Below are 27,379 nucleotides of genomic sequence, written 5' to 3' on the forward strand. Positions count from 1 at the left end.
TAGGATTTATGATATCTTTAACTACTCCCTTCTCCACATGGAAGCTGCTGGGATTAGGAGGTGATGCAACACACAAGTCCGTAGCTGTCACTCGGCAGCTTTAATTGGATTTTTAAATGAAGTTTTCTGTTGTTCTGACATATTCCTCATAATTAGGATCTCCTAAAATCAGATAGTACATCTGGTGCTCCGTAACACAGGCCATGCCCTGGGGACCTTACAGCACTGGAGGAACAAAGATCTATAAAAGAAAACAACAAAGGCTGTTCTCAGGAGATATGTATCTTATTTAATAGGTTGGACAGTCTTCTGAGATCCCAATCGGATACAAGCTGAGCAGAGGCTCATTTGCCACTAGCAAGGATGGTTGCCTTTCTTTTAAGAAAAGATTTTGAGTTTTAAATCTTTCTACCTTAAGTAGGTTGTAAAAAGATTGAAAATCTCTTTTCACTTGTAAAATTATTACTGTGAAAAATAAATTTACTCTGTCTTGCTGTCTGCATGGTCCCTTGATTCCTCATCCTATGAAGAGTTCTCCACACCTTCCATCAATTAAGATGGATAAAAATGTCCAATGTTTAGTTTCACACTGGTGAGTTTGCCAGACTGGCTCATGGACCATCTTCTCTGCCTCAGATTTATTCTTAAAGCTCTTGTGGTGCTGAGGCCATGTTCAGAGACTGACCAGGAATAGTGACTGAGCTGATTTCTGGGTTTGTGCCCACTGGTTCCATGCTGGGATTAATACAGGTGTATCTTAGAATTTTGAAAAGTCATGTCCTCATTGTACACTGAGCAGTCAGGCTGCTTTAGGGAGGGGAGCAATGCTGTCTCAGCATCCTGAGCAGTTGAATCATCACCAAGCAGGTCCTTTGGTCTCTCCAGCAGCAGATGAGATAGTAATCCTATCTGAGTTTCCCCAAAGGAGAAGATGCTGTCTCACTGCTCAGGAGCACAGCAAGTGTCCTGGTTCTGAGGTGCCTTAAGATACAGAATATGTTTGCACAAAACCCCCCTCCTGAGTACAAACCTACTGCGGGAGAACAGCAGGTCACCAGCTACAGCCTCTCCTAGCAGAGCACATCTTCCCTGGGACAGCCACCCGAGCCCAGCAGTGTTAGTCCGTGCTACAGTCCATGGTCAGTGTGGGGCATGAGGGAAAAATGGGTATTTCAGGCACCTGAATCTGCAGAGCTCTTGGGTTTTGGCTCTTGGCACAAACCCAAAACCCTCTGAGCTGTGGTTGGGAGGGCAAAGAAGAGGAAAGTTTCTTTTCCAGGCCTATTTCTAAAAGGAAAGAGTGGGAAAGCAGATTTTCAGAGGTGCCCCACATCCCCTGCTCCCCCCAGGAGCTGGAGGTAGTCAGCATCATGGCTGTCAAACCTTCCTGCCTGCTTTACTCTCCTTCTCCCCTTGCCATGGACTCCTTGAGGCACACCTTGGGAGTGTGCCCCCAGATCCTGCAAGCCTCAGGAAATTTATCAGTCACTATCCTTTCCTGATGCAGCTACAACATTTCATGTGCCTCAGAGAAATTACCCAGTGCACCTCTTGCCTGGCTGAGCACACAGAAGGGCACATTTTTCCCAGAACATGAGCTTCTCTCTCAAATAAAGACAATTGGCCCCAAAATCCCTGCATTTCCAGGAAAGCCCTGGCACCAGGAGAGAAAAGTGGCCAATACCAGAGGGCATGTTGACTTTCTCTTCCAGCAGACACCCTCTACTTCAAAAGCTGTAATTCAAGGTTAGAAATGAGGACCCCTCTCTCTCTCTCAACAATATGTATAAATAACACATATAATTACATCTATAAAAATATTTATATATATATGTGTATATATACACACACAAGAGTACTGCCTTCTGTTGCTCAACATACATTTGTAGCAGTGTTACAAAGTGCCCATTGACCCTTGCAGTACTTTTAGGGCTTTTGGAATGTTTGGAGGGTATTAAGTTTTTCCAGGTTTCTTTGGAAGATTTTGAACTCACCATATATTTTCTGGCAAGGTATTTTTTTTGTGACCATACACTGTTTTAGTGAGAGACAGAAGATGCTGCCTCAAGTGTAACAAAAGAGCTTCTCTGGAAGAATTTTTTCCTCTGTTTCTAGGACAACAAGAGACATAAGAAAGAAAAGATCCTGCAGCATCACAGGAAAGCCAAATTGGGGCTTGGCACTGCAGAGCCCTGCAGCTGACTGCCAGGGTACTACAGACTGTATCCCCTCGTTTCCACCCACAACCCTGCCTGGGCCTGGGCTTGCAGGAAGGAGAGACCTTGGTCTGGTGAGTGGATGAGCTGTTGTTCTTCAAGGGCAGGCCTTCTGGCCTCTGAAATGGGATTTATTTCCTGCCCTCCTGCTTTATTCAGTATTCCTTCTGCTTCTGCAGCAAGCCTGGAAAAGCTGCTGGGCACTTGATCTCCTATGGCTGCAAGGAATGGGGATGCTCAGGAGCAGCCTGCAGGATTGCAGTCCAGATCAATAAACCTTTTGGCTATACTGGTCTGGAGTCTTTGGATTGCCCTGTGTAGGCACACAGCCCTTTCCCAAAAGCACTGACAGCCACTGCAAGGTCTGCACATGCCTCTCTGCTTTCCACAACCTCTGGTGGTGGGAGCTGTGAAGGGAGATCTGCAAAGGGTCTCACGACAAGTGGTGCCCAGCACACTCACAGTACAAGATGAATATAAAACCCATGACAGAGTCAGAGCCAAAAATTCCAGGTCTCTACATCCTCCAGAAGTCTGCATTGCCTGGTCTTTGCTAGAATGGCTCTTGCAAAGGGTCCAGAAATGCAAAATCTACCTTCAAAGTGGAAGCGAATAACTCACAATGAGGAGGAGGGCTCTTACATATCCTTTTTGCAATAAAAAGTAGGGAAAAAATGTGTTCTAGTTAGGTTGGAGCTCCTGCATTCCCATTCAGCAACCCCAGGGGAGAGCACAGCTAGATCGTTACAACTTCATTGCCATTCCCCACTTCAAACAGTGAGTTGAGCTGTGTGACATTGGGAGCAAGGGAGGAAAAAACAGCTGAAATAACGGTGGATGGAAGTGAGAGAGAGAAAATGGATGGGAGAAACAAAAAGGGGAAAAGGCAACAGTATCAGGAGAAGAAAAGATGCCCAGGGCACATCCTGCAAGGTTTTGTTTCCCGTCCAGGTGCTGGGCAGAAGACCTGCTTTTCACCTAGGAAATAGCCTCATTAATTATGGCTGTTGAGTATGGGAATGCAGCAGCTCTTTGCCATTCTGCTGCTCGGGTAGCCTGTGACCCGAGCTGTTCAGGTTTCCCAAGCATTTAGCAGTGTGGTCATGCTAATTTAGTTCGGTTTTTCAAAGGCTTGTGGGGAAAAGTCCTCTTCTTCCCAGAGGCATTGAAAGTTTTGACCTCCTGACCCTCCCTTTAACTAGGAGGTTCAAAAGCAGCATTGCAGCTGTTAAAGTTTTTCTTCATGCCTCAGTGATTCTCTGATGGGGGACCAAGCTGGTGTTTATCTAGGCTTGACCTCTATTCTTTGAGCCCGGAGATGTCTCTTTCGTTCAGTGCTACAGGCAGGGCAATGCTGGAAACCTCCCCGCCTTGCCATTCTCTCCCTCCCTGCTGCAAACCCACCGGTGCCCATTACTAATCCATCCCCCACCAGGAGCTGGGGTTCCCGGCACTGATCCCATTTGTCCATCACACTGCAGATTCATTTACATTTAATTCACCATGACTTGTCTATGAAACACGACCCTCCTCCTGCTCTGATGCTGGAACCCATTTGGCTTCCAAAAGTCAACTGCTGCTTTCAGGGGAAGAAAAAATCCCCCTTCCCAACAGGCTTGCCTGGCATGGACCTTTGGTGTCTCATCCTTCCCTTCACTGCCAAGGCTCATTATTTGCAGGGGACATCCTCCCCTTAATTTACATCTCTGTCACCACATCTAGGGTGGCAGGCTCCTCAAGGGCCAAGATCCATCAAGGCACTTGAGCACAGGTTGAACGTCAAGCATCTTGTTTCGGGATGTCGCTCACTTCCCTTAGCTGAGACGTTGGAGAGAGATGGCCTGATTTGTAACTGTTGTGTTCTGGATATTTACTCACAGCAGCCCGATTTTCAAGCCAGGACAGGGTGGCTTCTGCTTTAGCAAAGGTCTCACCAGCTCACTTCAGTGCTGAAGCATTAGGTTAGGATGCAAAGTGAGGTGAGAGAAGGCAGGAGAAGAAACGTCTCTGAACTTCTAGTCCCTGAAGCTGTGGGGTTAACCACATTCACACGACAGATTAGGGTCATTAACGTAGTCATTAAAAAAAGGGAGAGTCCTACTGTGAATAATGGCAGGTGCTTCACACACTGGCAGGTGCCTGGGCCCTGTGGTGGAGGCTTGAAGGTGATGAGATAGTGAGGAGTGTGAGACATCTCCAAGGTAAGAGCAACACTCACCCTTCCTACACCTCTCCTGCCATCTGAAAATGGTGGCAAGCACAGGAACGTGCATGGATGAAGGACTGAACTACCCTGGATCATGCCCCCAGTGCCCACGTGTCAGAGCACTCTGCCAAAAGGTGCTTCTGGTCAAAACTGGGATAAGGGCTTGTGCTCTGGGCTCCTGCACCCCTGCTCAGTTATTATCTCTTTAGGTGAGCTCAGCTTCTCGAGCTGCAAAATTGGGATAATGTTTACTTTGCTTCCAGGGGTGTGGAGGAATAATTAATTAATGTTTATGAAATGCTTTCAGATCCCTGAACAAGAGGGGTGAGATAAGCAGAAAGGGTTCATGAGGTAGGTGGGAAGCGTTACGATGAATTATTGCGATTCAAAGGTAAATTACTGTTATTGCTGCCGAATAAGCAGACACAGACATTAGCCTCCGACAATCTGATTTCTAACTCTGTTAGGTCCTTTTCCCCTCCTTCTTCCCAACAAAAAAGTGGTTACATCTTTGCTAGTCCCACCCAGTTGAAGTTGACAATAAAAACCTGATAAACCATGTGAGGCTGACCCTGGTGCTTGTGGATGAGACCTGAAGCAGGACAGTTCTCACCACTGCCATGAGCTTCTCACCTCTGATAGCATCTGGGGGAGGCAGACCACTCTTCCTTTGCAATGGGGAGCATCCCCAGACCAGTCTCCCATCCAGCTTCAAGAAGCAAACTTGTGTGAGCTCCAAAGCTTGTGGCAGGTCAGGAGTTGAGTGTGATTCCACCACTCACAGTTACCACCCCTCAGGTGAGCTGGGAAATGTACTTGTGCATGCCTCTAGCCCAGCCTTTGCTTAGAAAGGCTGAAATCCCAGGAAGGGCCTTGCACTGGTGATGGGTAGGGGGCACAGTGACACAGTGGGCAGGCACACAGGAGCTTGGAACTGCTCTAAGCTGAGCTGCAAACAGTCCTTAGGCACTTTGGCCATCCTTGCCTGGAAACCAAAGCAAACCTGACCTGTTTTAAAGCAGTGTGAGTAATGTGAATCCCGGGCTGGTGTGAGCAGGTTTTTCTGGTTCTTGCTCCAGCTATTCTCCCTCCTTCCCTGCCTGGGCTCCCAGTTTCGAGCTGGGAGGGCACCTGAGCCTGGCACAGCTTCCACCCTTTAGGACACCTTTTCCTGCTCTCTACCTGTGCCATTCCCATTGCCCCTAATTGCTTTTCCAGCACCATGCCCCAGAAGCCACCTGCCAGGTTGTGCTCTCAGAATCCCCCATTACACAGCCAGCCCCACATTTCAGCCTCACAGCCCCCTCACAGCACCAGCACTGGAGGTTCTCTCCCACGCCTCACTTTGCTGGTGCCAGGTGTCAGAGCAGAGAACAATCTTGCACCAGCTCTGTGCCTTGCTGGTACCCAAGTGGAGACCTTGGGCAGAAATAAGGAGAGTCCCAAGCCTGGATTGCTTTTGGTACTGACTTGGACATCCAAGGCCACATCTACACATAAGCTCGTAAAGTACAAGCAAGCTTTCTCGTTTCTAATTGTCCTTTTAGACTCAAAACCTTTCTTTTTATTTTTTTTTTCCCTGCCAGGAAGACCAGTGTTATGTATGAAAACCCCAGTTCAGTAAGACAATTACCCCTGAGCTGGAACCCAACACTGAAGATTTAACCCCCTGCAGGATTTAAGCCTGAGTTTCAGCCCTGTTGAGTCAAAGGTCTTTGGAGAACAGGACTGAAGGCCTAAAATTATTCCAGTGCCTTGGTGCCTCCCTGGAAATCCCAGTCTGGTGGGAAAGCAGCTGTCTCTTTTAAAAGTACAATGGAGTTAACAATAGTTATCCTTAGTTGATTAAGTCCTAACTAGGTCCTATATGCACCTGAAACATACAAATAATACCTAAACAAAGAAGAACAGAGATTTGTTTGTTTGTTTTCATCTTTGACAAAATGTTGCAGTCTTTATTTTAATTTTAAAGATAAATTGCTATCATCTTCAAGGGACTGATTTCTTATTAGCTATTGATTTTACATGAAGATGTTATTTGTCAGGATATTTATCTGCTCTCTATGTCCAGAGTAGGATAGGCAACGTCAACTGGAATTCGTTTGGGGAGATAAATAGAAAATAGATTTTATAACCTACTCTGCTAAGAATAAATAGTGCCCAATACTCTACAAAGTATCACTTGACTCAGGTTTTCCTAGTAACTACATAAATCATGCAAAGTCGCTTTTCCATTTGTATGTTAGTGGCATGCCTGAAACAGAAATATCATCCAACAGATGCACATTCAGCTTGTATCTTCCTTTCTATTGGAAAGTCAGTAAATTGGCTTTTGCTTCCATAATGCTGAGCTCTTGGCAATTTTTGAGCATAGCCGTACTCAGCACACAGCAGGCAGCTCTAATAACAGGCGACCTAAGCAAAAAGGAGGATTTAGACTGCCCTTGCTCCCTGAGATCTTCACCTCTTAATAGTCAATATTTGCCTTCAGGCTGTGGGTTACTTAAAGAAGCCAGGCCAGCCCTGTACCAGCGAGGCTTTGCAAAGGGCTGCTCATCTCCTGCAGCGTCTGTGAGCCAGCATAGCCCAAAACACACAGAGCAGCCCCGAGGGGGACATGTCACAGCACATGTAGTTCCCTCCAAACAGCACTCTGGCAAGTCCTGTTTTCCTACCAAGCAACCCCCTTTTCCCTCCAGGCATGGGAAATATGCCTGGCTGCCATTCAGAGTGGGAAACAACTGAAAAGCCAGAAACTTTAGATGGGATGAAGCCTGGATTGTATCGCCCTCAACAAGTGGGAGTTTTAGAAAACACCACCTTTGTGAAACCAGAGAGAGAAAACAACACAGAGCCTGGCATGGGCAATGAAATATGTATGTACCTAGGACCTCATCCAGCCCTCTCCCGCCACTGCACCTCTCAGCTTTGCATTCAAGGGGCCCTGGATCTCATCCAAAAACGATGCAGGGGAACAAATGTAGCCCTGGCAACCCCACCGAGGGCAGGGAGGAACAAAGAGGACCCCCGGGCTGAATTTGTTTCTATTTTTAATCCTTATCTTTACCCATCACCCCCATCCATGGAAAGAGGCTTCTCAGCTGTATAGATTTGCATTGCTATGGGAGTTTGAAGTGATAAAACATTTGGCCTGCCTATTCAGAAGCAATTAGTGATTCAAAGCAGCCTGAGACATCTTAAAGGGGCCTGGTTTTCCAAGAGACAGGTGCTCTGAGCTGACTTCAGGGGAAAACAAAGTTTTTAGACAAAAAGAAGTCACTGGCTGCTTGAAAATGCAATTCCTTCAAGACTGAGTAATGACAAATAAATATTGCACAGAAAATTCCAGATTAGGCTGGCAAAATCTGGAAGGAGGTGGGGAGATAGGCCTGATGTACAGTGTTGATAGAAGTAACGTTTATGTATCTGTTGAACACATATAATTTATATTTTTATGTTATGGGTTTCCCCTCCACCACCATGACTAATGCAGGCAGAGCCATCCCCCACTAAGGCTGCCATTCCAGCATCCCTGTCCCAACAGCATCAGCATCAAGACAGAATTTCTCACCCACATCTCCTACCAAGAGAGGAGGTATTTTTTTGAGTATTGCTGCCCTTAGACCTTTACATCCACCTCAGCAAAAGGGCAGCTTACCAGCCTTTAATCTGACTGCAGTGACTAGCACATCCTGCCACTGTTGCAGGGTAAACTGAGGAAAGGAATGAGACCTGCAGCACAGCCCGTGTTGTTACAGGCTCTGGCAGGATGAGAAGCCCTGGAAAGGCAGCATGGGGATGACTAGCTCTCAAGGTCCCTGGGAAAAGCTGGGAAAACCCATGCTAAGGGCAAGATTGCCCATGCAGAGACATCAGGGCAGGACAAGTTGGTATACAAATGTCCAAAGCAGAGAAGAAAGCATTCACTCTCCCCCTGAAGGAGTTGTCCTGTGGTGTCCTCCCCATGCAGCTCTTTTTCTCCCTTTATCACCAGGAGACAGAGTTTCCTGCAACAGGCAACTGAGAGCAAATTGAGGCTTTTGCTTTGTGCTGTGGAGGCTCCAGCTTCTCTCTATCCCCATGCTATCGAGTTATGCTGACACAACTGCTGAATTGCTGGGTTCAGGAGAAAAAAGGGAGGAGGAAGAGATCTCTAACTTCCATTTGGAGGCGTCTTCTCCTCCCCACTGTACTGTGTACAGCACCTGGACTCCCTGCAAAACCATCCCAGTCAGCCAAAGTCGTTTCCACCACACGTGCCTCTTCTGGGGCTTTGCCAGGCAGAGAACAGCACAAGAAGACTGCAGGAAAGGCTAGGGCTGAGTTAAATCTGAAAGGATTTCTTCCAGAGAGCACTGGAAAGCTAACAGGCCAGGGGGCCACAGCTGGCAGGGGATGCATTTTAAACTGCTTTTTAATCTGAGAGCAGATATATCCATCACCATCTCTAACATCTGTCTGGCAAGCTGCAGACAGATGTTAGAGACATGGGTGGGGGCAATAATCTCCCTGGCTGTTATATGCAGATCAAGGGAGAAACCAGGCAGCAGATACATTCAGCAGCCCTCAGGGGCTTCCAAGGCAAAGCACTGGTTGTAAGCAGGTGCTGCTCAGCCCCAGCAAGTGATGGAGGAGCACAGGTAGTGCAGATATGTCCCTTTTCCCATAGTACTGCAGGAATCAAATGCTCTTTGGGGAAAAAAATACCCTCCCTTACATGCAGCTCTGCAGGGCTTAGAGAGCATCTCAGCCACTCAGCTCCAGGGCTGGCTTAGTGGGTTCAACACGAGTCTCCTGCTGAGGTCGGGGCTTGCAGCACACACTCACACACCTACAGGGACCTTTCAACCCCAGCTGGAGAGCAGTAATAAAAGGAGAGACAAAAAATACCTCTTCCTATTTCCCAAACAGGAAACAAAACTCCCAGATGCAGCTTACATGTAAAATAAACAGCATGCAGATATCAACCTGCATCTTCAGGCACTAATACGTCCCCATGCAACTGATCCTGACTAGACTGATTTTTCCCAAGCTATAAAGCATCAAAGGCAGAGGTGTGGGTTGCAATCACTTTTCCTGGTCCCAGGCTGTTAAACCTGCATGTCCCTGATCATGAAGAAATCACTTGGCCAAAACAAGGGGTCAGACCTGCAAACCTTTTCCAGGCACTCTTCAGAGCATGCTACACCCGCAAGACTAACCTAGATTTAGGACAAGGTCATAAGCACAAGTGAAATGCAAAAAGCAGCAGTAAGGAGAGAACCACAGGTATTGTGGAAGAGGCCCAAGACACCTGTCTGGGGCCAAGCCTGGAAGGTCTATCAGCCCTCATGGCATCTGCTGTGTCTTGTCTCCTCAGCAGTAGCTGTTTGTGTGGATATCTCACTTTTCTTAGCACATATACATGCACCATCAGGTTTGAACTCCCACTGTTGCAAAGACATGTTAGAGATGTGACCCTGAAATGCTGGAAAGGTTCAGAAAGCAAAGTGCACTCACAATTTACTTATTAAACCTTAAACCTTGGGGCTGTGCTGTTTTTTGAGTTGGCAAAGCGTGTGGGACAAAGAGGCTACTAAAATGCCAGAAGTTATCCCCCTGAATCAGGTGTCAGAGAGGATAATGGCAGCTATAGGAAGGACTTTCCTGGATCTCATAGGATCCTCAAGAACATATAGCAGCCACCTGGAAAAATGCACCAGGCAAGAAAGAGGAGGTACAGCAGGACCAGTAGGTCCAGAGGTGGTCCTGAAGGCCATCTCCAACCCACTTCTGGTACCACACTTACCCCCCTCCTGCCAAAGGAAATTTCCACCCACCCTGGTTCACTTGTGTGACAAGTTTTTCCTCCCCTACCTCTGCTCAGGTGTGACTTTATCAGCTGTTTTTCAGCCAAGAGGATGCTTCACACCAAAGGGATCCAGAGACAAGCCTTGTAATTAAGACATGGGTGCCACCCACCAGTTAACTCCTCCTCCTTCCTCATTTAGCCTGGGAAACATAAAGCTGGGTTTGTTTATATTGCCCATACAACTTAGCATTTGTGCATTCTGCTTTATGTCTTCAGAGCACTTCAGCAGGTGTTTTGCAAGCTTCTTCCCAACTCCCGTATGACAAAGGATTTGGACAGAGGATGGAAGGGGATCAGGGAAAAGGAAAGCTAAACAATTTGCCCCAGAGCAAAAAGAGGTGGCAGTAGATCCAGGATCAACACTCAGCAGTTCCTGCCTCTGAATCTCATGCTCTGATCTTAGCTGGTACCTCACTACCTTCAGGTTCAAAACTGGTATTGTGGAGCCTTGTACTCCTCTTGGTACCAGAGAGCAGGTTTCAAGGGATTTCCTTTAGGTCACACCCACTGGACTGAGTGGTCCTGCATCAACAATTAAACTATGTAATTTCAAACATCTGGCAGTGGTTTGTAAACCCATGATCAGCACATGTTTCCCTTAAGAGCACCACATGTAAGAGAAGGAAAGGATTCCTCCATTCATCCAAGCTTCATATTGGACTAGTTAAAGCAGGCAGTGGTGGACTGACAGCTGTACTACTCTTGGTGCAGAGAGTAGGACTTGATCAAGGACTGTCCAGCTCTAGAAAATCCCCAGGGGAGAAAATGTTAGATTTTTTTTTTCTTCTGCCAGACCAATGCCTCTGCATCAAGCAGTTGGAGAAATGTGTGGGCCAACAAAGAAGAAGGTGGAGCAGCAAGTGCTTGGATCAGGCTGTGGAATGAGAACAGCTTAAACTCCTTTTCCCATTGCTGGCCATAACAGTAGAGTAGCTCCAGGAACGTCAATGGAGCTTCAGCAGTCTGGAACAGCACTATCATTTCTATCATCCTGTACCTGGATATATCTGGTCCAATTGCCCAAAATTCTTGATATATTGATAACCCTGCCACAGCTTTATTGAAGGCACTGCTGACTTGCTAAGTTCCTTAAATCATTGCTGGACCAAGAGCAGCCCCTCTCCTGGGAGGTTCTGGGTCCACAAACTACTTATTTTCTTCCAATCAGTGGAACAGTCTTGTAATGGAGTTTGTTTTGCTGGTTTTGCTGGAATCTTTCTCTCTTGCTACAGAGGGAGAGGAAAGCTCATTAACACAGAGAGAAGAGACACACTCCTCATCTTTGTCTTTTAATCATGAGGCAAAATCAAAAGGTTCTAGCAGATAAAGAGAGGTTTCTTGGTCCCAAGAAGCACCTCTCTGGGGTGAGGTGAGAGCACCACTGTCAGACCCTTTGCTCTATCAATCCCTTTACCTCTGCCTAAACCTGCCATTTGCTCTATTCCTGTCATTGTGTGTCAAGGCTCTGCCCCTTGCTTTGCTTCAACCCTCCCAGATCTAAAATAGACATGAGGCATACAGCATCTTTCCCAAAGCCCTCCAGTCCCTGCTGATGAAGACTCAAGAAGCATTAGAGGACTCCAGTGTCACCATCGCTTTGGGGATTACTCCTTTCTGGGGTAGGAGAGGCTGGCAATTACAGGGATCAAATCTCCAGCCCTCTGTTTCATGAGAAGGGAGGGCAAAGCAATTTTGGCTTCTGCACTGCTGGGTATGCAGGGCAAACAAACACAAAGTGCCAAGGCTGGAGACCGCAGGCATTGGGGAGCCTGGAGCAGCACTGTAGACAGCCTCAAACTCTGGGGCCAGGTGAGGACTACCAAATCCACATACATGCAGGCTGAGTAATGTCCTGAGGAGCCCAAACATACATGGAAATGGCTGGGACTTGAGAAATCTTGCCCAAGGGCCAACGGGGCTCTAGCAAGTGACCACACCAACTTATGTAGATCCCACATTCATTAAAAGTAAAATTACTGTCTCCCTTTAATAACATTATTAATGATGTCTGCTGTCCTAGGAACCAGGATTGCTTGGACCTCACATCTAGTATGGAGGAAATCTGAGCTTCTGCTGAAGCCTTCTGGTGAGTGAGCTTTGCCAGGGTCCCTCTGTTACCAGGCCTCTCTGGTGTTTAACTGAGGTTTGGTCTATGCCAGGCCTTCCCAGGGTCAGTCAGTGAGTATGTCTGTCTTTCCTTCTCTCAAAACCCATTTCCACCCACTTGATGGTGTCCTCAAGCAGGGCATCTCTACTTCTCAACAGTGTTTAAATGGTATGAAGAGAAGGAAGGGGCACAGACTTTGACAGGCACACAAGTCCTGTCTTTTCTTGAAGAAGGCAACAGGAAAGAAAACAGACCAAGCATTATTTTTCTTGGTGAGGAGATGGGATGATTTCCTGTTCATGATTCATCACTGTCATGTGGAGACAATGACAGTCCTTCATCCTCCTCACAGCTTTGTCTTTAACACACCGCTCATGCCAGCACACCTCTCCGGATAAGGTGCAATTACCTGGGAGTTCACTGGCTCATCACTAGCAATTATCCAACTGCCCTGTGTCCCATCAACCCACCCTAATCACTACAGCCATAAAACTCATAGCTTCTACAGTAAATACCATCATTAAACCTCTGGGAGTAAATTTACTATCAGCCATGGAGTGATTGCTTGCTGGGGTCACTGCAAACATGCAAACTGAACAGAAGGATTGTTATAAAATACAATCCCACTCAAATAAAAGCAGACGCTATTAGCAAGCAACAGGCACTGTTTATTCCATAAAATACCAGGAAAGATGAGTTATTTAATGACTGACATGTTATTTAATCTGGGAAAGTCCTGCCTCACTGGAGCTAATGTTCCCAGTTCATAAACTGCCTCAGCTCAATTGGTGGGGAGATATAAAGTGAGCTGAATTTGTTCCTGTTTATGGCCTGCAAGGTGTGGGTATGTTTTCCCCTCTCTTGGGTTTCAGACTGACATTACTGTTCATGGGTTTAATAAAGCCTGAAGAATGTACTGGCCTTAACCCTTCAGAGAAACAAGTCTTATTTGAACTAATTGGAGCAGGGAGAGCTGTTGGTTCAAGTAGGAACCATCATCCAGTCCCAAGCTGCTCAATTTAAAAACATGATTGTCAAAAAAAAAAAATTAAAATACCCAGTTTGTTTAATTCACCTTTAGTGAATTTTCATGTTTATTTGTTTTCAGGTTCATCTAGGTCAAACCTCTTCTTACAACATGTGACAGATGTTTTTTCTTAGCTTTCATTTAGATACAAAAAGCATCACTGATTCTCACAGATCTAGTAACTGGGTTTTCTAGGCAGAGCCTCTGCTGCTGTAAGCCCACCACTCCAAGATTGTAAACTTTGGCAACATTTCAGTATGCAGGATAATTTTTTTAAAAAACTAACAACTTGTGCTACATATTCCCACTTAAACAGAGAAAAATGATGGATGTAACAGGCATGACCCTTTCCCTCTCTCTAATCCTCCCACAGCCCTGGGACAAGCTGACTGTGCTAATCTCACCCCTCCAGGTCATCAGTGCGAATCCAGGTCAGCAATAACATGCTGCCAGCAGAACACTCCCTGCTCATTTTGCGATGTCCCTCTGCCTTTCCCTGCCACTGGCATGCTGAAGGACTGCTCTTCTACTATGAGCATGATACTAGGAGGGACCTCCAAGTCTCATCATGCCTTTGGGGCTGTGGGAAAGAATTGTTCAGGCAGGTCTCAGCCTTGTGCTCTAATAAATAACACAAGCTGTGCTCCAAAAGGTCTTGGTGTTGTTATCCCTCTTCATGCCCCACTTGCAGCAGCAAGACCTGAGTCGTGGCGCTGCTTTTCAACGTGTGCCACTGAATCCATGCAGGACACCAGCCCTTCCACAAGCTCACCCCCTGCCACTGAGCCAGGAAGCTCCTCTGGGATGGCTGTTACCCTGTGGAGGTGGTTTCTCAACTTGGACAGCTTGGATGTGCCCTGTCATTAATGGCTGGCACATATTTTCACAGATATGTCTCTGCTGGTTTTGACAGGTGCAAAATGGGCTGTGCTGAGTGCTGCCTCCCCGTGCCGGCAAACATCTTCCCCCAGCCAGCTCCTCACATCTCTGCTCGCATCTTCCAGGTGCAGGGAAAAGCCTTTTCTTTACAGCATGGCCCTGCAATGCCCTTTGCTTTCCTGCACAGGGCTGAGCCCTGAGGCACCCTTCTCTCCCCACCCCCAAGCTCCAGAGGGACGGGCTGCAGGGGGGTTACGCTGAGGCAAGAGCAGAGCAGCTCTCTATCAGCAGGAAAGCTGCTTCATTTCAATGTAAAGCCATCTTCTTCTAGCACATCTCAGAGCCCCGGGTGCCCTGCAGGGCTTTTGAGAGTTTGACTAATCAGGAGAACGCAAAACTAGCCAAAATTACTTGTTCCTCTTGAGGCAGGAGAGCTGACCACACAACTGTGGGAAGGCTCCTTGACTCCCCTGTCCCTGCGCAGCTTTTCCCCAAGTATCCCTCCCCCAAACCCCACTGCACGGTCACTTTCAATGCCCCCAAACACCGGTGATTTCCCCATCCCTTCTCCCAGCTGAACCAGCTCCGCTGCCGTGTCTGTGCGGAGCACAGGTGCCGCCGAGCCGCCGTGCGGAGTCCCTGCCGGCGGCCCCCGACACCCGCGGGTGGAACTCATCCCTGCTCCGGGCTCCGGGCTGGGGCACGGCCCGAGGGCGCTCAGGGTACCTGCAGGAGGGCCGGGGCCCTGCGCGCTGCTCCTCGCCGCGATGCCCGTCGCTTCCCAGCACCCGCCGTGCTCCCGGAGCCGAGTGGGGACGGGAAAGTCTGGCTCCTCTGCTTCTCGTTGCCAGGACACCTTGGCGTTCAAACCTGAGCTGGGACCAATCAGCCCCGGGGCTGGGGAGCACCAGCCCCACGTCATCCACTGCTGGCGTTGATTTGAGCGAAAAAGCGTGACAGCGGTCACAGAGCCCGTGGGGAGCTGCCTTTGTGCGGGTGGGCTCTGCCCCCACCCCTGCCGCTCACTGGAAGCCTCTTCTGTGGGGCTGCGGAAAACAAAAGAGACGTGGGGAAGGGAAAAGAGCACTTCTCCCCAACTGCCAGAACTGTGTTTGCAAGCCTGGGTTCTTCTGCATGTCCTCTTTCTCCGCGTCCCAGCTCCAGCCCCTCTCCCGGTGGTCACCTTTTCACGGAGAGCCTCCCGGTGGTCACCTTGCCGGGAGCGGTGTCGCTTCCCCAGCACCGGCAGTGTGCTCCTTGTGCCCCGGTGCGGCCGCTTCCACCTGCCTGGCTCTGCCCCAGACGGTGCAGCGTGGGTGTGGGCCCGCAGACCCACGGCTCCAGGGATGCTTTCTGACCTGGCTGCAGTCGCAGGAGCATTTTTTTCTCCCAGCCAGCCCCTGTAAGATGTTTTTTTACGGAGCCCAGAACTGGCGCCTTAAGCCCCTCATGAGCACAGGGGACTCGGGTGCACAATGCAAACAGTCCATCCTTTGTTAGGGAAACTTTCCTGTCTGACCATTCAGGAAGCACTCTGGCCACCACACTCCAAAACAGTCAGACAGGAAAGTCTCCTTAACACCTTGGTGCTGGCTTCTCTGCTCAAACACGTGCAGCTGCTGCCAAGGTGCGCACCTGAATGAAATGTGCAGCCATCACCTTGTTTCCTGCGGTGCCGGAGGTGGGAACCGGGGCATCTCCACTCTCCACAGCCAGAGAGGGTTCTTTCCAACCCACCAGGCTCCTTCCCAAGGTACAGGTGCCTGGGTAGATTCTGAAGAGAGATCTCCACATCACCTTGGTGGTGGTGTAGAGGGATAGACAAGAGCAAACCAGGTATTCTGGCAGAACTTCTCCCCTTGAGCTCCCTAGACCCTCCAACCCAGGCATCTATATGGATCTCCTCCTGCTCAGGAAATAATAGCTGTACGACAACATCCTTCACACCCAGACCACGTGCTGAACCTCTGGGATAAGTGCACCTGGCTTCTGCTAACCCTGCTCCCTGTCATTTATTCTCCCCAGAAGAAGACCACTGAGGTTTTGCCAGCTCACAAGAGAAGGTGACCTGAAGAGGGGTCTGAGCATCCTGGAGGGTGGAACCATAGGATCAGCTACATGTGGTGTTGTGCCTGACTCACTTCCCCATTATACCATGTCCCAAACACCCATTTCACTCCATTAATTAGCCATGCTGCTGAGGCACTATGCACCCCTGTGGCCAGCACTTGGACTGGTTTCCTTGCCACCCCACGCCAGCAATTAAGGAATCCAGGCTGGCTCCTCCCCCCACTCTGCCCCGCAGGTGGATATGGATGAGCTGTAGCAGCCTTTTCCCAGTGACCCCACATCTTGCCAGTACAGCACCAGGCAGCCTGACTGCTTTCCATGTCTTTGGGCTAAATACAGCTCCTTGTGAAGGAGGTATGATTTAATTAAGGACACTATTTCTGCAGAAGATGGTCCGTGTGAGGCTGTAAAGGTCTTGAACTCATTAATTTTCAGGACATACCTGCAGTTAATTTGTGGTGACTATAGAGCAGACAAGCACACAGGGAGGTGTTCCTGTGGCTCTGAGGTTGCTCTGCTCATCCTCAGGACCAAGCCTCCAGCAGTGCTGGTTAGACCACAGTTACAGATGTCCCTTGTTTGGCTCAGATACCAGACTTCTCCATTGACTTGATGGGGCAGGAGAAGGTGAATGACAATCACAGAAAGTGATGGGATGGATTCACCCCCTCATTAGCTCCATCACCCCAATTACAAAGCTTGGGGAGGGTGTCAGCTGTCAGGCAGGGCTGCAGCTCCACTGCCATACAGAGCAGGAGGGTGAAAACATTGACATTTCTGGCAGCCTTCCAAAAGAGAATATACAAAATGGCAGAAGATCAGGTGTGTGTCAGCGTGGAGCCCAGCGGATGTGAAAGGACGTCCCTATCAGTGCTGTCAGTGCTTTTAACAGCAGGTCACAAGGGCTGAACAAGGCAGTAAGACCTGGCTGTCTGGGCACTGCCATGGTGTAGCAACACCCATGACAAAGGCAAATAGCAGCCTTGTCCAGTAGTGGGGCTTGGGGACAAGGCTGTCAGAAATACTGAGCTGGGGCTGTTACCAGCATTTCTCCCATGGAGAAAAAGCCATTCCTGAACTTGCACATGATTTAGAAGTGCTCCCCTTTATCCCCAATCCTTTTGGTCCTCACCTGAGACAGGAATGAACTTCCAGCTCCCCAGTTCACCATCTCTTATCTCAAGCTTTAACTCAGGCAGCCTATCTTAGGCCCCAGTAACCTGGGGAGATTCTCAGTCAATGGAAAAATCCCACTTGGAGAGTGGTTTCTCTCTCAGGCGACTGACTCAGCCCCTGGAGGTGCCATCTTCCTCCTCCACTGCGGCAGGAGCCAGGTACAGCCAGGCACAGCCAGTGCCTCGTGTTAGATGGGAGAGGAGTCCTGCCTCCAGGCAGAATCAGAGGATGTGAGATACCAAAATACTCCAGAGGGCCTGGGCCTCGCTTCTTGGCTAGGAGCCACCCCTGACCAGCCCCACCCATTTTGTCCAGGCATGGGCAGCACTGGTGGATTGTGTAAGAGAGCTGGAGGGGCTGGAAGAGGGCCCAGCAAATATTGATTCAATTCTTCATTCAATGCATGTTCGAGTGAAGCAATTCAGAACTGTTCCATCAATTCAGACTGGCATAATAACATTAGCCAAAAAACTCAGGAACTTGGTCCATCTTTCCTAGCAGATCTATTATTCTGAATCATTCCCTGAGGAACAACAATACAATTATTGTTGCCTGATACACCAAAGCCAAAAATCCTAAAAGTCTGAAAGCCAAAGGTTTTGTTTTCATTTTCCTCTGGAGAAGAATACCTATGGGAATGTGCCAAAGAACCAGTTCCTTGAATAAATAATATTATAAAAGAAGAAGAGGAATAAAGTAAAATTTACTACATGTATCTGATAAGAACATTAAAAAATAATAATAATTTAAAAATAACACTTGCAAACCTCTTTTAGCACTTGGAGCAACCAGAGCCAAGAAAAATGACAGGGCTAAGGAAGAATTTTGTGTTGGCACTGCCACTGTGGGAACAGTGTGCAGGGAGGGAACTGTGATCCCCACCTTTCCACACGTACACTGCACCCTTAAAATAGACTTGACTTGAAGTTGTGTGTTTTCCACAGTCCAATAACACCTTCTACAAACCTATGTCCATCTCTGCCCTCCCCTGCTCTCAAGTGATCATCTCTTATATCCCATGCTTTTGGCTTAGTCTATGTATTCCTTGGAGAAACTCCTCCAAGGTGGTATTCTCCCTCTTTCCTCATTCCCCCTGAAGGGTCCTCCTTTCCCATCAGATTTATTTTTCCACATGGCCAGTGGGAACTGAAATGAAGGTAAACACACATATTCATGCATGTCTCCATCTCTATATCTATCTGCCTCACAGGTAAGATGCAAACCCTGCTGAAAATAACAACTTTAACCATGGCAACGCACTCCAGCAACACAAACACAAGGGCACTGAGGTTGTAAAAAGGCTGAAAAAAAGAACAAAAGAAGGAGAGGGACTGGGTCCATTGAGGCCTGTTAAAGGCCAGGCAGCTGGATCTTGGTTGAGCAGCCAGTTAGCAGGGTTGGTATCTCTTCTCCCTATTTTTCCTCCCTTTGTATTTACATTTCCTTTTGTACTTAACATCTTGCTACATGGAGGTCTTGTTCCATTGCCTCTGCCCGCACTGGGCTGGACTGACCTGGAGGGGAGCTTCCTTCCTTGAGCTCCAAGTTGTTACAAAGAAATGTTACAAGTGAAGATCTTGGCTCCCTGAAAAATCTCAGTGCTGCATTACTGATGGAAAAACCAGACCCATGGTGAGATGCCATTGTCTCAGCTCCACCCTCCTCCAAGAGAAGCTGCATGGCTCAAGCCATGAAACCAGCAGCCTCTTCTTGGGATATGGGGTAGCCAAGCCCCCTGCATGGCAGATTCCATCACCATCTTGCTGTGCTCCAAGGACAGCTTGGATTGTACCTGCCAGCTGGAAAAACCAGAGCCCTGATTTACTCATGGAGAGGACAGAGACCATCGCTGGTATGGAGCACAGAGGTCCTTCCAGCTGTACAGAAAGCACCTGCAATGCAATCAGGGCACTCCTGGCACACTCCAAGCCTTCAGTGAAGATTCTGGCACTGTTATGAGAGGCTCTGCAGGGCCAAGGCCCTGGCCAGCAGAGCTTGTAGGCCAAAGGAACAAAATCGATGGGAGGTGGAAGAAAGCATGTTTTGTGAACAGCATTTCCCAAAGATGAGGAAGAGGAGTGGAAGGGTTAAGTGACCCCAGTGCCAGAAGTGGTCACAGCCCCACTGCTGTTTCACCCTCTTGTAGCTACTAACACAGTTTAAGACACAGCCAGGAACACAGGACTGGCACCTGCTCTGGGTGGGAGGTGAATCTGGACAAAGCTGCAGACTTTTCCTAGCCACAGCTGAAATGTTATAATTTTTGGATGATTTTGGCTCTGTGGTGACTTCAGACCTCCTTCTAAAGGGTGATGTGGGTTGTTTTGGTTATTCTTGGTTAAAACCCAGTGAGCCTTTGCAGTCTTCAGAGTGAAGGAGATGATGATGATGACACAGTGTAAAGACAGTGACACTGGAGGTGGCATCCATGGCTTAGGAAAGCTGTTCCTGTGCAAATCAGGGAGAGGAGCACCTTTCAGGGTAACTGGTTAGCAAAGCTGGTGCCAAAGGGTTAAAGGGTTTTAGTGAAAGCACAGGAGAGACTAAATGGATCGGAGAGTAAAAATCCAATTAGAAGATCTAACAGGAAGAAGCCAAGCCCTGAAACAATAAAGATAATAGTTTTAGCTGCCAAAGAAAAGATTAGAGTGAGAGCAGATTTGTGGTGGGGCCAGGAGGAAGGAAAAACTGTAGCAAAAAAAACAAACAACAAAAAAAACCAATTAAAAAAAATAAAGAGTCATTATTCCTCAAGACAGATTCACATGACAAATTCATGTTACAGCTTCACCTACAGCAAAGTTCATCTCAGGATCCAAACTGTGCAGCTGGTTCTCACCTTTTCAATTGGCTGAATGCCTTCAAAGAAGTTCGAAGTTCCAATTTGAGTCCATCACGGTCTTATCCGCATGAAATAGGCTGGGAGTGAATTGACCACAGTGAGGTTTGGTTGCTTATTATGCTTTTCTATGTTATCATGTACATACATTTTACCTGGGATAAAAGCAAAGGAAAGGAGCTGGACCAGCCCTGAAAATGTTCCCTTCAGGTCTCAGACAGTGCCAGGCTTTCACCTACAGTCCCTTACATACCATGGGTCTCTGCAGGAGAGCCAAGCAGATTTCATGCTGGGAGGATGGATTTGCAGTCAGGAAGGAGACCCAACACTCATAAAAACACCCAGACAACACCTCTACCCTTCCAGAAGTGAAAGAGCCCTGGATCAAAAAAACCCCAACACGAACTCAGAGCTGGTTATGCATGGTATGCACTGCCAATTACTTATGCAAACGGGATCACAGGAGCTGGCACAGCCTGTGGCCAAGAAACAGCAGCATCTGGAGAGAGCCAGGGCTGTGGGGCAGGCATGCCTGCCAAGCCACTGTGCTGACCTGTGCCCCAAAAGGCACCTCTTTGAAGCCTCAAATCCAAAATGTAATAGGGCAACACTGAGAAAGGGATGAAAGAGGATCAAAGGTCTGGAGGAGCCCTCCGGCAAGCAAGGACTTGTGCACACCAGGACTTCTCAGTCTGGAAAAGACATGGCTGGAGAGGTTATGGCAGAGGGCTACAAAGTCAGGCATGGCCCAAAGAAGGCTGACAGGGATTGGCCTTGCTGCCTCTTCCCAGTGCAAAAACTGGGGCTAATTCAGAGCATGTAGGTCCTTGCGTGGTGGGAGTCAGACCTGGGGAACTCCTTGCCCAAGGATGCTGTCAGCTGTGAGTATTTGCATGAGTTCAAGAGAAGATTAAACCAGTAGATGGAGAAAACATAATCTGGATTAATAAATGCAGACAAATGCTGTTTACAAAGCCTGTGAGACTGTGCTCTTGACCTGTTTTAGTAGCAAATGATGAGGGGCCATATGGGTCACACTCAGCCATGTAGGCCTCACTCCTGGAGGCAGTGACAAGGGGTGAGAATCAAAGGAGGGCTAATCAACATGCCCCTGGGAGCACCTACTGCTCCCTGAAGCCTTAGGATGCTCAGCAATTCAGACCCTTGATCTGGCTTAGTGCAGGAGTTTCTACTTCCTCATGGCTAAACAGCCCCATGGATCACAGCCTTGTCCCAGGATCAGAGCTGTTTATCAACAGGAAAGCAGAACATTGAGTGATTTCTCCCTGTAGTGTGTGACCTCTGCCTACCTCAAAGAAACTCAACCTCAACCAATTTATTTCTAAAGTGTGACTTGTTATACTTAGAACAGAGGTCCTCCCACTGAAGAATCCCAGCATGCCTCCAAAGAATCATCTATCTCTCACACGGTTCAAGCTCCATCTCCAAGCTCATGTGATCCCACTCAGCCCATGGCCATGGCCGTGTTCCTCCACCACCAAAAGCACACTGCTCACATCAGTCAGCATAAACCCACCCACCTTCCTCCTCCCACCTGCTTGTCAGATGGGAACACACTCTTGCCAGCTCCCAGATGGGAAGAGGAAACCTTTGCCAGCCCCATGCCAACCCCAGGGCAGCAGGTCTTCCTGCCAACTTCAGGTGTGCTGAGCCATGTTTACCAGCTCAGGCAACCCAGAGCTTTCATGTTTAATCAAGTGAAAGCTGCAAGGGCCTGGGGGCAGTAGATGTCTGGCTGTAGGTCAAGGTGCCCATGTACTCCTTGTCCCTCCCATATTATTTCTTCCTCAACCATCCCTATGACCTTGCTCTGAGTACACATCATGGGGATGTGGGATGTGATGTCAAACCAGAAGCTGCACTCTGGCTTTTATGGCCATGTGGGATCCCCAACCCCAATAAGAGGTGCCAGGCACCAGCCAAACCTGTGTTGGGTCTGTGCCTTGTGCCTGTTGGGAACCACCTCATTCTGGCACAGAGGAGGACCTCACAAAGATGTCTGTTCAAGTTCTCAATAAGCCAAAAAATGCCAGTGTCTCTGCCTGAATTATGTTTTGTCAGCTCAAGGACCCTGACCCCAAAGCACAGCACTGCAGAAGCTGTGACAAACCTCTGTCCCTGGACACAGCAGAGGAGAGCTGTTTGAACTGGAGCTGCTGCACTCCCTGTGCAGGACAGGAATCTTGCCTAAGCCAAATGTTAATGAGATGGCACAGGCTCTGGGCAGGCTTTGTGCTTTTTTTCCTCCTGGATTAATCAGCGGCATGTGAGGATCATGGAGCTGAAAGGCTGACAGCTGAATGTTAACATAGGGTCAACAAGCCCTTTTTTCCTGCCTTTCAGTCCTGAGACCCCAAAGTGGGAGGGTTACTTAAAGCAAACATTTTTAAAAAGGCAATTCTCCTTTCTTCCCTGTCTCTTTCCATTTCTTGCAAGGAAATTGCCCTGGGTTTGAAAGGCAGATTGGATGTTGCTTTTCCATGAGCATCCTTTTTCAGGATTTGGGAGGAACGGCAAGCCATGGCTCTTCTCCCATCTGAAGTCCACTGGTCTCCCTTTCCCAGGACGAGCTCACACCTACACACCTGCAAGTGTCTGCAGGCACCTGATCTGTGTGCAGAAAAGCAGGCTTCAGCTCCTGACTCTGCAGCTGATCTCCTGGGAGATGCCAGGCGTGTTGCTCACAGCCTGACTCAGCCACCCTTGGATTTCCTTCTATTGCAGAAGCGTAACCGAGGTCTTGGCTCCGGTGTCTCTTCTCCAAAGCCAAGGTTTTCACCCTCCCCTGATCAGCCTCTGGTGTGTGCTGAGATAGTGACATTCCCAAAGGAGCAGTGGTTTCTGTTCGATCATCTGGGTGGTACCACCACTCAAACACCACAAGTGGCTTCTTTGCCCCCATCCTGCTGTGCAGAGGGCCGGAGGCTGCCCTGGCCTGCTCCCAAAACCACCCATTCCCATCAATGGTGTTAAAGACAGCAGAGCAAAACATGGTACCTTAAGGAGCTTTTTGCAAGGCAGAGTTGGATGACTCAATTACTACACACCTTTTGAAGCAGTGTTCCAGCAAACACTGGATGCACTGGATGGGGGGCTCCAGGGCAGTTTCTCCTGCAAAGAGAAGAGACTTGGGTTTTCTTTTTTCTTAAAGGGACCCAGCTGGGCAGTGAGGGAACTTCAGAACCATGGCTGTCCAAACTAAACCCAGTCAAGTATGCTATGGGGATGAGAAGAAGTTTCCCAATGCTTCTCACTGCCTCTGCTATGTACACATCAATCCTGAGCAGCCAGAGGGTACTGAGTAACTTGGAGAGGAGGAAGATGGGAAGAAACAGGAGGAAAAACAAGTCATAAACCACCACAGATGATTCTGTCATCACCTTCTGGCCACTGCCTCAAGCCTTGCTCTCATTTAGATGTTACATTGATTTAAAGCTGTTAGAGTAATCAAAGTGGAACAACTTTCTCAGCCATTGTTTTTTCACATAGACACAGGCAGACACACAACCACCCACCCCCATATGTGTGTGTATATATATAAATAAATAAATAAATATATATATATGTGCAGACACACACACATGCCTGTAAAATTGAAGCATGATCCTTTACGTTTCTGTAGCTTATTCTTGCCTGGGAAGGAGGTACTAATACAGATTCTTAAAAGATGGATTTACCAAGACTTGCTCTCCTGAAAAGGCAAAACTATTGCACTTTTAAAACACCTGCTACACTTCTTATGAGTCTTTACACCAATTGCAATGTCATGTGACCTTTTGGAAAATTAATCCAAATAATTAAGACTGCAAATCTAAATTAGTAGAACCACATTAAGTCTTTCTGTATACACTCTCATCTTAATTCAGGTTAGTTTGTTATTTGAAAAAATCCTTAATTAAATTGAAAGGACCATTAGTCCATTATGTTCCAAATGACACTGTCAATACAGCTCTTGGCTGATTTTAAATTGCCTGTCATAATTACACCAGAACAGAAGCACCTGAGAGTTTCTCTCTTTTTTGGGCAGCCAAGAAGCCCTCAGGATCTGTGAGGGGACTTGGGGACAGTGATTATCCATCCAGGTTTTCTTTAAACTTGGTGCTGTGGACAGACTCACTTGAGCAGAAAAATGGCCCTTTTGGGCTCTCTATCCTCCAGTCTCAGCATCTTCCCACCTCCCCAGCAACTGTTGGTCTCTGATGGAGCTTACGAAAGGAATCACTCACTTCCTAAGGGTGTGTGGGGAGGGAAAAAAACCCAATGGAAAACACAATTCAACAGAAGTACAAGTGACATGACATGGCATAGTCAGTTGGGTAAATGGAGGACAGAGTGAGTGAGTTGTTTTTGCTGGAAGAGTGAATTAGGCAAGAAGAAGGATTTCTATAAAGATGCTTTTGATTATAATCTGTGATATGGGTTAATAATGCCTTGTTGGACAGTTTAAAACAGGTCCCTTACATGGCTATCTCTGCTCTGTGCTGGTAATGCTTTGCAATAAAAGTAAGCAATGCTCAAAGAGAGCTGCACAATCAGATGGGGAGTAAAATGATGAGGTGTGCTGGTAAAGGAATTTGGATCATTTTGCCTAGGAAAAGGAGGGCTTTCAAAACAGAAAAGACTGTGATGGACACCAGGATTGGTGCAGACAGAATTAAAGCAATGCTCTGCAGTGGGGCTAAGGGCACTCTGGGCTAGGAGGGGGGAAACACCTCTATGTAGCTGTCAGGACAGCAAAAACCAGTGCCAGTGCTGCACTGGTGGGAACTGGCAAGGAAAAACTGTCAGGAGAGCCAGGACAGGGCTGGGCAGCATGATGTCACCTCCCCATGACCTTTCCCCTTGCTCCCTTCCTCCCAGCCCAACAAAAACTCATGTTTCATTTGACTCAGGCAAGGAAACAACACAGGGAATTAGCAGCCTGGTGTCATGACAAGGCAGAGAGCAAACAATAGCAAGGAGCTTATAATGAATTTATCTTTGTGTTTGGAGCTCATTGTTGCCAGGTGCATTTCAGTCACTGACCATGTGGTTTGTGTCATGGAGATGCTGCAGCCTGAAAAATTAGGGAACAAGGAACAGTAATGGTACCTAGCTCTCAATATTTCCATTTAGATCAGTATCCCTTAGCCTTTCATGGTGTTGTTAGCTGATGAAGGGATGGAGACTTTTCCTAGAGCTACCAGCGTGGAGATGAGACTACAAAATTATTCTGTTCCTGCATGCCAAAGGCACAGACGATTACAGTTTTTCTTCTGACTCCTACTCATCCCGCCTCATAGAGATCAGATTAATCGTGGCACATGATCAAAGAGATTGAAATGAAGAAACTAAAAGCCAAATGGCTGCAGTTACACTGCTGCAAAACCTGGGTGCAGATAAGGACTGTAATTTTGCTGTGCAATTGCCTGGGCTCAGAGAAGTGAGGAGCACAGTGCTAACCCCATGTGTTTTTATCCTAACAAATACCCTGGCTGCCCTGTTTCAATGAGAACTCTGTTAGCACGTGGCTAGCTTCAAGAAAAGAATTCCTGCCTTTCTGGAGAGTAAAAGCAAGGTGCGAGACCCGTGAAAATGAGCAGAGCTGCAAAGAGACTTTGCCATGCAGCAAATGCATGCGGTGGCTTCGAGCGCTTGTGGGCAGAAGCTCCTGCACACAAAGCCCTTTATGTCCCCAGGTTGCTGTGGGGTCACCGTGCAGGAGCACCTCCTCTGCACCTGAGCACCAGCATCACACCACACACAAGCCCCTAAATGCACCACCCTTCTCCTGGACCAGAGCAGTTGCTTTAATGAAGGACTACCTCCCTGCAAGGGAAACTTGGCAGTGTGGGGCACGTGTATCCCACCCACTCCTCCTCCCTCTCTTTCTGCTCCTCCTCTCCTGCTCCTGGCACACCACCCACAGGCCCCGCTCTGGCCACCCTCAGCAGCTCCTTGGAGAGCTCCTCTGAAGCAGAGCCAGATGGAGCTGCCAGCTCTCCCTAGGAGATGTCTCAGGCTTTCCAAGCCGCCTCTTCCTGGGGCTGCCTACTCCTGTGTGGGAGGTGCGAGTGAGGCACGTGTTGCTTCCCCTGGTGAGCTTTCCTCCAGTGTGTCCCAGTGCCACCACTAAAGCCTTTGCTTGGTGGTCCTGCACAGCTGCCAAGCATCAAAGCCAGCTCAGATAAGCACTACATCACCTCTTCCAAAGGCCCTCTGGGTGGAGACAATTCAAGGCAAACATTGCAGCTGGTGACCCAAAAGACAAGGGTTCACCCTGATGTGTGAAAATTGTCTGCATGCACAAAACCCCTGTCCATGGACCCTGACCTTGCCCACCATTGCTTTGAAGTGCCAGCAGCAGAATTCCCAACCTGGGAAGTGAAATTCTTGGGAAGGCCCACCTTCTGCACACTCCCAATTTTTTTTCCCACTTACAACTTTGGGAGGACCACAGGGAAGATTATCCACCACTGCCCCTTAGAAAGACCCACCCTAGGTATCCCGAGGGATCTGCTGCCTACAGGGACAGCTGGCAGGTAACAGGGGAAGATGTCATCTGCTGTGATATGTATCAGATGTGCAGATGACATTTGTGCAGGGTGAGAAGAGCCAAGACCACTGTGGCTGATGACTGTGGCAAATCCCATCCTTAGGTAAAATCCTGTCCTTAATTCCCAGCATTTTACTATGTCAGTAAAGGCCAGCACACATAAGGGAGGAAGCACAGACACCCTGCCTGCACTGCAGATTGCCAAATATGAATTCAGATGCTGGCCAAGCTGCAGAACCTTCTCAGGTTGCTCTGTAGGGCTCTACCACAGTTTCAAGCCTGCTGCAACCAGAGGTACCGGGACTGCTGCCTTTGGAATATGGGAAGTGACCAGTATGGGACTGCACAGGAGCAAGCAGGCAGGTGTCAGATTTCCAGTGCTTGGGAAGCATCATGCAGCCTTTTGTAGGGTGGATGGATGACACTGCCCGACACAGACTTGTGTGTCTCTT

General features: G+C 48.2%; 2 protein-coding genes across 2 annotated transcripts in view; both read right to left on the reverse strand.

The window, feature by feature from the left end:
* RASSF7 (Ras association domain family member 7) overlaps window positions 1-15,149 on the reverse strand; it is a 33,794-nt gene extending 18,645 nt beyond the window's left edge. Inside the window, exon 1 of the mRNA XM_077179968.1 lies at window positions 15,013-15,149. The gene's annotated coding sequence lies outside the window, so the exon portion shown is untranslated. The remainder of the gene's footprint in view (window positions 1-15,012) is intronic.
* A 73-nt stretch (window positions 15,150-15,222) lies between these two features.
* The window catches only part of LRRC56 (leucine rich repeat containing 56), an 81,373-nt gene continuing 69,216 nt past the window's right edge, over window positions 15,223-27,379 (reverse strand). The window contains exon 14 of the mRNA XM_077179960.1: window positions 15,223-15,332. The gene's annotated coding sequence lies outside the window, so the exon portion shown is untranslated. The remainder of the gene's footprint in view (window positions 15,333-27,379) is intronic.

This window comes from Agelaius phoeniceus, chromosome 6 (assembly GCF_051311805.1).
Source record: "Agelaius phoeniceus isolate bAgePho1 chromosome 6, bAgePho1.hap1, whole genome shotgun sequence".
Taxonomy (NCBI): Eukaryota; Metazoa; Chordata; class Aves; order Passeriformes; family Icteridae; genus Agelaius; species Agelaius phoeniceus.